The sequence below is a fragment of the Bos javanicus genome, chromosome 2 (assembly GCF_032452875.1).
Source record: "Bos javanicus breed banteng chromosome 2, ARS-OSU_banteng_1.0, whole genome shotgun sequence".
In the NCBI taxonomy this organism is placed as follows: domain Eukaryota; kingdom Metazoa; phylum Chordata; class Mammalia; order Artiodactyla; family Bovidae; genus Bos; species Bos javanicus.
The window spans coordinates 88694220-88704428 of record NC_083869.1 but is presented as its reverse complement, the minus strand read 5'-3'; the positions used below and the strand labels follow the sequence as shown (position 1 = coordinate 88704428).

The 10209-nt window shown below is 43.0% G+C and overlaps 1 long non-coding RNA gene across 1 annotated transcript in view; it reads right to left on the bottom strand.

The window, feature by feature from the left end:
* Nucleotides 1–2877: 2877 nt before the first annotated feature.
* Nucleotides 2878–10209, bottom strand: part of LOC133226933 (uncharacterized) — a 75160-nt gene continuing 67828 nt past the window's right edge. Inside the window, exon 2 of the long non-coding RNA XR_009729669.1 lies at nucleotides 2878–5429. This is a non-coding gene — a long non-coding RNA (uncharacterized LOC133226933). The remainder of the gene's footprint in view (nucleotides 5430–10209) is intronic.

Here is a 10209-nt window from a genome sequence, read left to right as displayed (position 1 = left end):
TCATGATCAAATAACCAGCAATGGAAATGAATGAGCTAAAACTACCTGCAGCAATGTGAATGAATCCTATAAACATAATATTGAGAATCAACTTTTTACTTATTTATGCATACTGTATAATGAAAAGAATGCATACTGGATAATGGCATTATGGGCTTCCCCAGTGGCTCAGTGGTAAAGAATCTGCCTGCAGCACAGGAGATGCAGGAGACACGGTTCAATCCCTGGGCTGGGAAGATCTCCTGGAGGAAGGCATGGCAACTCATGCCAGTATTCTAGCCTAGATAATCCCATGAAGAGAGGAGCCTGGTGGTTTACAGTCCATAGCGTCACAAAGAATCAGACACAACTGAAGTGACTGAGCATGAATGGCATTATGATGAGCTGAAATAGCATGTGCTATTTAGGGTGAGATAGGTTGGTATAGATAGAGAGAGAGAGATAGCAAGAGGAAGCAGAGCTTAGTATCTGGTAGCACAAGCTTGAGATCCAGGATCCTCAATTTGTGTCCTATCCTACCTATGTAAGTTGGTTGCTTTGTGACTCTGGGTGAATTACTTGACTTCTCTGTGTCACAGTATTGTCATTTGTTAGATGAGAGTAGCTATCGTATCCAACTCATTGGAAGGTTGCTTGGATTAATGAGTCAATATTTGCAAAGTATTAAAAATTGTGCCTGTCAGAGTGTCCATATCTGTTTTAAAACATGCAAATCATAAACACTAAATTCTAGAGGGTGGTCAGTAGTGTGGGAGGATAGAGGCATCCGAGGGGCTTCAATCTCACTTTGAATATCTTATTTCTTAAGCTGGATGGTGTTCATACATTATTTTTTGATGGGTCAAAAATACTTCAAAATTTTAGAAAGGATGCACAGACTATTTCAATATAATGTCATACTTTGAAGAAAAAGACAAGTTATAATGAGAGACTGATATTGTGAAGGATATCTGGAAAGAGAACCTCCCTTAAAATGTCTAAGTTTAATTAGTGCACCTACAATTTTGGTAACATTTTCTGGAAGCATCCCTAAACCTAGGGGAGAAAACACTGGCCTTGGAATCAGAAAACCTAAATTTTCTTCAAGCTTCTGCTGTTGACTCATTTTGAGTCTCTGGGCTGGTCTGTCTCCAGTGACATCCTCGTGCTTCATTTTATTTATCTTTAGAACGGATGTGTTGTCTTCCACCTCTTTCAAACGGCCAGAATGGAAGTTTCTTTCCTTATCTTCAGCACAGAAGGAAGAGTTAGAATTTCCTTCCCCACCCTCCCCCACTGCCTTTCAGTAACTAGCAAAGAAGTTTATTTTATTTTAATGAAGTCTGTGAAAAATGATTCATGCTTGAAAGCAGCCTTTTCCCTTTACTTAATGACAGCTTCAGCTTCTGAGTGTAAGCTAAAATGGAGAAAAATCCCATGTGGTTTTCAGAATGTACATATGAGCATATGTGCTGTGCTTTCAAAAATTTCTTTGTTGGTGAGTCTATTGTGCACATAAGCAAAAGCAGTCTAGACCCTCAGAAGGGGAGAATCACAAGAAAGCCGTCTTCTGATTTCCCCATAGTTTGGTTCCAGATGGTTCACGTTAGAAAAAGAAGGGACAACAACACAATGGTAACAACTGGCGCCCTTGTTGTGTGTGTGCTGTTGCGTTTCTGAGAAGGCATGTGTAGTTGTTTTCTTCCCGCTATGCCTGATTTCAGACTCTCAGACTATCGTTTATTTGAGAGTAAAACAACAGCGAGCAAAATGACTACTTACCCTTTCCCATGCCAATGGGAATTACATACTGGTAACAAGGGGGTCTGGCCTTGAAGGCCTATTTTAAAAATAGGAACGGGTCCCCCACCCAGCTGGTGTGCTAATGGATTAACTACTGCTTTTTTCTCTTATTGCAAAGGAGACGAAAATATCTGGCTTCAAAATTTGTCTCAGCTCATCCCTTTCTCTGGTTCCTTACGCTCAGCAACGTGGGCCCTAGGTGTGTCTCTGGTTGACTGACAGTTCTGAGCTTCCCTCTAAGAAAGAGGTTCAATAAAGCTTAGAGCTTACTTTGCCAAGCATGACTGCTCTTTCTTTTTAAGCCTGCATACACTTGAAGGGGGATTTAATCCTTGCATTTCTGATTGTTTACACTAAAGAGTTGTGTTGTGAAAGTGATTTGATGTCTGTGAGACTGTTTGAAGATTTTAATAAAGCTTGTTGAGAGAAACATTTTCTCTCAAAACAGGAAGCTAGATTTTTGCCGTGTGTAAATAAACATAAAATACCAGCGGGCTCAGGGCTCCAAACCTGGAGATTCTGAATGAAGCTTGCACTTAACCAATCAATGTGCTTTTCATCTTTATTTAAGAGTGAGTGTGAAATCTCTCAATGTGAACGCTCTTTCTCCTTTTGCAGACATTTAACATGTCTCTACATTAAAGTTGGGACTGTGCCATTAAAGTCATGGCATCACATGAGACAGCTTTCAGGGTTCACTCCTCCAACATTCAGTGAGAATCTCCAGGTGACAGGACACAGTGACACCAACATGAAGGAGACTCAGTTTTGTATTCAAGGAGCCCATGGTCCACAGCCTGGTTCCAGAAACAGACTTATACACAAATTATTATGATACAAGATGGTAAGTGTGAAGGCAGTGATGTGTTACAGATATTATGGGAGCCCAGAATTTGGGCTTTTGAGCCAGCTAGAATTAATTCAGGAGAGGCTGATCTTGGGTGCCCTCAGCCTTCAATCGCTTGGACTGGGGCTTGGGTTCCCAGCCAGAGACTGAGGCTGGGTCATGGTGGCAAAAGCACCAAACCCTAGCCGCTAGACCAGTGGTCAATGACAAGGGCCCTGGCAGAAAAGAATTTCCACAAAGACAGTAAGTAGTGAAGTAAGTCAAGTGTTTATTAAGAGGAAAAAGAGTACAGTATGTGTGGATAGACACGGGGCAGACTCAGAGGGAGAGTCCCTCCTCCTGGACCTCCAAAACACAGGTACACATGTACACATGTACACATGCACACATGTACACACACATGTACACACAGGCACATTGTGGCATTTCTAGACTGGAGTCCCCCTACCCTCTAGAATGACAAACCTGTTCTCATCTTTTAAGATTAAGGAGTCCAAGAGGAAGAAAGATAAAATATAAGCAGTTCAGCATTGCTAGAAGATTAAAACATAGGACAAATGAGCCCAGAAGGTAAATGGGAATCAGATCAAGTTGGTTAGCATGGAGAGATTTGATACTGGGATGATGGATAATGTTTGCTTTTTAGACTGATCACTCCAGCTCCATGGATGATGGACTGGGCCACGCTGGAAGACACAGGAATCATACTGTTCTTGTCCTTCAGGGTCACTTCAATCTTGGTCCTTCTGCAAAGGAACCAGCAAAGGACAGTGGTGTATCCAGAAGTAAGGGGACCCTCTCTGGGAATCAAGCAAAATCCAAACACACCAGGAGAAGAGACTGGAAGGAGACTCGGCCAGAGGAACATCTGCTCAAGCCCATTCTACTCCATCCCTAAATGCTCCCTAGGTTTCCCATCATCTCCCCACCCCCAACCCCAGCCTCTCTGCTTCTGCACCTTTAACATTCAGATTCAAGTGGAAAAGAAGCCTTTTTCTCATTCATTTCAGCACAGCTGAGACAGGCAGTAATTTTCAGAAGGAACTTCATTTGAAATAGCACCACTACAGAAAACACAAAGGGAGAATGAAAGGGAAAACAACAAAGAAAGCAGAGAAAGCTGTAAAACAATTATGCTTACAAAATATAGATTTTGTGTCCAATGACAGCCAATGTTCCTGCCAGACCCACAAACCGTTTCTTAAGCTCTTTGCTCTCATTCTCTCCCTTGCCCCTTGAGAGCCTGAGCTCACAGATGTGGGGAAAACTGTGAACAGTCAATACTGCAAATGTACCCCCCCCCACCCTGCCCCCCCATCGTGGGGAGGGCTGCAGCCTCTCCAGGGACTCAACATCTTCCAAAGAAACATTCCTCCCCAGAGACACCCTCTGACTCCTTGTGGGGATCCTGGTCTAATTAAAGCCCCTGGGCAGAGTGAATAGAGTTCTGGTGTAAGTCTTGTCCCCGCAGGTGGGAACACGAGATCCAGCATTTCAGACGTGTTTCTTGAATGATCCTCCCCTTCAACCTCCCTGTTCCCACCCAAATTCAGACCTTTGCTACCTCTTGTTCAAACTATTGTACTGGTCTGGTCTACAAATGCTCTGACATTTTCTCTTTTAAAAGTTTAGCTTGGACCTGACCATCTTTCTCCCATGGTCTACCAGATTAATTGAGAATTTTTCCAATTGATGGTAAATGCCAATCCAACTCCTCAGCCAAATATCCCTTATCCACATCCTATGCTTCTGTCAAGCCACAAGAATTAGACACATTATTTCTCAAATGTGCCCCTGTCTTTGTTCCCACATGTCCTCCCATGAAGTATTTCTTGTTTCTCCAATTCAATGGGTTGACAATCCAAACTATCCTTATAAAGTCCATCCAAGAGTGATTCACTTGGTGAACTCTTCATCTTTCTTTTGCACTTATGTTACTCTGATTTGTATCAGAAATAACTGGAGAAGGAAATGGCAACCCATTCCAGTACTCTTGCCTGGAAAATTCCATGGACAGAGGAGCCTGGTTGGCTACAGCCTGTGGGGTTGCAGAGAGTCAGACATGATTGAACGACTTCCCTTTCCCTTTTCAGAAATAATATTTTACTCTCATTTACCTCACTCTCTTCCCCAGCTTAAACTACAGAGTCATTGAAGAAAGGAATAAAATACATTAGAGGTCAGTGTGGAGAGCAAATAAGAGACTCTGTAAATTGCTAGTATGGATATTCGCACATGGTAAGCTCCCCACAAACGTCATCAAGATTTGGAGTACGATTCTGGAGTCAAATGAAACTAGATTTGGACCTTGACTCCACCACTGACTAGCTTGGTGACGTTGAGAATTACTTACTCTCATGGAACCTCAATTCTTTCATCTGTAAAAAGGGTTGCTTACCATTGTTCCTTCCTCATGGGGTTGTAAGGGTAAATTAGATGACAGATTAAATTTGATCATAGATATAAAAATACTTAGCAATCTCTTAACAAACTTATGCTATTATTATGGGACTTGAGAAAAAGTGCTTTGTCTACAAAAGTCCTTAGGGAAAATTTGGGCTGGAGATTTTGTGCCTCAGATGCAAACACATCCTACATTTGTGAATCTGGATTCTGGGTGGGGGTCCCTGCTATCCCTCACAGCCCTCCTCCCTCCTTGGGGTACGCACCTCCTCTTCCCACCCTGGACTCTGTGACTTTGTCCAGGATGGATCCTGCTGGTTCTCATGTTGGATAGTAGCTGGCCTGCTGGAAGACCCATTGTCAAGTAGCCCTTCTCCAATGTGCTCACTATGGTTTTCTGGGGAGGATGAGATGAAAGAGTATTAACTTTTTGGCCATTTTGAAGACACAGCCAGGGAAGCTAGACAGGAACTTTGCATGTAACAATCCTTGTGCACATATCTATTTTAAATTTACTGGTTAGACTTAAATGGAAGACTGGTTAATATTGCTGATATGAGTAAAGGAAGGCTGTTTCCATTGTTAATGTGAGAGGATCCATACAACTGAATGCAACCAGGAAGACTCCAGAAACTGCCCTGCCCAGTTGCTTTGCAGGCTGGTCCAGATTTCCAGTCCTGGAATACCAGACGCACATTGCTTGTGTATATTAACCAGCCATCCAATTGATAGTCTGAGTTTCCATCTCTGCTCTGTGGCAAGTAGACACAATGCATTGCAGGAAGCCAAGCAATTATTTGCAAGTGGGTTACATGATATCATCTCCAGCACTTCAACCACAGCTGAAATCCAATTCCGTCAGCTGGCTTGAATTTGGAGGGGAAATGAAAGTCACATTTTGGAAAAATGGGATGGATTCTGCGTGTTACGACTGATACTTCTGCAAAAAAATATCCAACCAAACAAACAAGAATTCAGTCATAGAGACATTCCCTAATATCCAGTCCTGTTTATCAATCCCCAAAAGTCACAGTTGAATCCATGGGTTTAGAACTTTTCATAAATTTGTAGTAAATTTTGATGACTCTTATACAGACTGTTTTCTCATTTGTTAATAGAGGTAATTTTATACCCCATGGTGCTGTTTTGAGATTAAATTAGATAATGCCGAAGTGAATTCCCAGGAAGCTAGTAAAGTTTAAGCCCTTCATTCGCACGGACCTCTTTCAAGACCTTGTACCTGGCTTCATATTTATAATTTGCATCATTTTTCTTCAAGAAGATGCAAAGTCCCATAAGCCTCAAACTCCACAAACCTGCATCCGCTTCTATGCAGATGTAGGGTAGGTGCTAGGATGGCGGGAAGTGGCTGATAAGGTCAGGGGCCTGGTGGGGGACTTGGAAAAGGAGATGGGAGTCTCTCTGGAGGTTTGTAACTTTATTAAAAGGTTTACGAAGTGCCAGAGCACCTGACTGTGAGCAAATTGCTAGGACTTGAAAGAGCTAGTAAAATACCCTCTAAAAATTATGACTCGACCATGGCTTCAGCTGTTACCTCATTTAGTGGGAACTGTGTCCTAAGCAACTTGCCTTCTCATGGTGACCTGGGATGAGGGAAGATACCCTGGGGCAGGTGCCTCTCAATTCATATCAGGCCAGTAGCCTGCAGGGCTAATCACAGCTGATTCCACGGAGCCTCTGGGAGAACTGGGACAGACCCCGTTTGGCGTGCAGTGAGGGACATAGTGCTTTTCAGCCACCAGCCTCCCCTTCAACAGTTTTCTTCAGGCAGACGCAAGGGGAATCACTTTCAATTCCCGGCCCTTCCCTCCTTCCTCCCCACTCCTCTATCCTTCTTATCCTCCTGCTTTTCTTCTTTTCCTTTCTTTCTTCCATTTCATGAATCATGATACAAATTTCAATCCAAGATAAAAACGTATTTTATTTCACCCTTTCGGCTGTGATTAAGTTCTGTCCACAGCAAGGACATTGCTGTTTCCATGGGAACCAATACACTCTAAAGCTGAGAAGGATGACAGTGTAGAAAAGTAGAAAGAAGGCAAAGAGGTTTGCTCGAGTTGCTTTTCACCCGCCACGGAGGAAACAGAATTACGGAAGCCAGGGGCTGCCGAGGAATTTACGAGGTCACTAAATCATAGGCCCACTTCCAGAAGAGCCAGTGAAACAATTCTGGAGATAAGCGAACATCCTTTATTTAAAAAGAGCCAGAACAGATTCCACAATCTTCTTTGTAAAGGCATTCAGTTGTTATTTTTTAAGGGCAATTATTCAGCAGCTGATGTGAGCAACGCCTGGGTGCCTGAGATGATTCCTCTGCATTGCCAGCTGCAGAGACCTTGCCTCGTGTACCTTCTTACCCAAAACTGTCATGTTCCACTTTCGTACCTTTCATCCTGCTAAGCACTCTATCAAAGTACCCAGAACCCATCTGATTAAAGCAGAAATCTCTTTTCTCCCTCTTGACTACTTTTTCTAAAGAAGGAGAAAGAGTTTATTATTCCAGTCTTCCTATCATTATTATAGACAACACTTATACTGGTTTTAAGCATACGAAGAATGTTATAGAGGCATTAACATTCACTGTTGGGAGTGAATGTTAATGCCATGACTTAAACGGAAAAAAAAAAAAAAAGAATAATTCTCTGGTAGGTGACAGGGAATACGAGAGAGTCTAGTTCAAGGATTCTTCACCCTAATGTCTCAGGAACACTTAGCCCATGTTGGATTGGTCCACAGGAAGTGAAGATTCAGCCGGTGGTCAAGATTCAGTGAGGTAACTATTCAGATCATTCAGGGAAGGGAAGAGGGGAAAACATTCTGCCCTTGAACAACTCGGAGGGCCTGCTGTACTCAGTTATTGGGCTGTGAACACAGAATACTAAGAGGATGCCTGGCTAGCATCATTTTCCTGAATACTGAAGCCTCAGCTGATGATAACTTTCAAGCTCCGGTTCTCCTGGTTCAAGGTTGTACCAAGTAGTGCCAAAGAGCTGACTACACACAGGGACTCACCCAGGTGACCTCCCTCGGCTTGACTCTTGGCTTGCCACTTGCCAGCTGTATGGTCTTGGGCAAAAGAAGTGCTTTGGTCCTCAATTTTCTTACTTAAAATAATATCTGCCTCAAACCTGTGATGAGCTAAGAAGTGTATAAACCATTTTGTGCGGTGCCTGACACATAGCCAATGAACACTGCTCAATAAATAGTAGCTATATTTACTATCCTGTCATTCTGCCCTCCTTATGGAAGCTCCTTGAGGGAAGTGGCTCAGCTCCTTGCTATAGATTCTGTTGCTTAAACTGGAAATTGAGGCACCCCCTCCAACCCTCGTAAACTGCTGGTGGGAATGTAAATTGGTGTAGTCACATATGGAAAGTATGGAGATTCCTCAAAAAATTAATAGAACTACCCTGTGATCCAGCTATTCCACTTCGGAGTCTTTATCTGAAGAATATGAAAACACTAATTCAAAAAGATAGATGTAGCCCTAGGTTCATCATGGTGTCATTCATCCTGTAGCTAAGACATGGGAACAATCTGTATGCTCATTGGTAGAAGAATAGACAAAGATGTGGTGTATATACACAGTGGAAGATTACTCAGCCATAAAATAGATGAAATCTTGCCATCCAACAACACGGATGGAACTTGAGGGTATTAAAGTTAAATAAGTCAGAGAAAGACAAATACTATATGATTTTATTCATATGTGGAATATGAAAAACAAACAACAACAAAGAAATAAATGAACAAACCAAACTAAACAAAAACAAACACATACCTATGGAAAACAGAATAGTGGTTTCCAGAGGGGAAGGGGTGGGGAGGGTGATGAGGAAAAGATGGTCATCTGGATGGTGTAGGAGGAAACTAGACTTTTGGTGGTGAGCACCTTGCTGTGTACACAGAATTTGAAATATGATGCTGCACACATGAAATGTAAAAATATTATAAACCTCAATACATTAAAAAAAACCTCATACATACACGCCCCACATTCTTCCTGCTTTGACTTCTAGGGGAAACAAACTGCAGCAAAGTGCCAACAGAACAATGCTGTTATTACTCACAATGACATGGCTCTTTAAAGCCAGTTTGTATTGAAACAGTATAGATCTTAGGGACTCTGCGGTTCTCTAACACTATTTAATGCTTGTCACAGAACTACTCATGATGCTGCAGAATGCAGCCTACAGCCTATGAATCTGTGCTTCAGTGGCTCTTTCAAAGGTTGTTTCTGTGCTTCATTGATGATGACCAAACATACAAGTCTTACCCAGAAAAATGTGAACAGTAATTCATTTTCTAGCCATATAAAGCTTTCCTTTTGGAATTTTATAGCATAAACATAGTACATCTCTCTCTGGTGATAATCACTGTGTTTCTAGACTGTGATCTAGAATGCAGCCCTGAACATCATCACCAGAGAGGGACAGAGGCAAGCAGTTTCTGAGCTGAGTGAGAAGAGCAGCCTTCTTCCTTCAAGAAATGCTGGCTCCCCATTAAGACTGGTCCTGATGATTGAGGTGTCATCACAGTCATTGAAGGCAAGAGAGTTCATCACTCAGAAGGGCCCATAAGGACTCTGGGGCAACAGTCTCCAAAGCTCTTGGAACATAGGTGCAATCACCTGGGGATGGGAGGGGTGGGGCTGTTTAACAGGTGACATGGAACCTGCAGAGAGGGTAAGGTGACTGTCCTAGGTGTCCACAGCAGAAACTGGCATGCAGAGTAAAGGACATCATTGCCACCTCTCCTCCGCAGGGTGCATTGGACAAGGTGGCACCACGGTCAGAACACAGAGGCACAAGAGACAACCGGAACTCACAATGCAGCCCAAGCCTAAAGGGGATCAGCAGACCCTCCAGAGCTCAGAGCCCTAAATTTGTCCTGTGTCCAACATCCATAAGAGTCCCCCCAAATCAGCATGTAGGCACTCCTTCTGTGGCCCCACCCTGCATGATCCTGTAAAAGAAATACTTTTCAGTCCAGTGGCTGTGATCTGCTGGCTAAGTGGTCTTCCCAGAATCCCACTGCTCACGGACTGGGACAATTCTAGGGACAAGAATCACAAAACTGCCCAGGGCAGCCGATTTATTGCATGCAGTGAGTTGGGAGAACCTGATGGGGATAGCCTCACAGTGCTCCATTGAGAT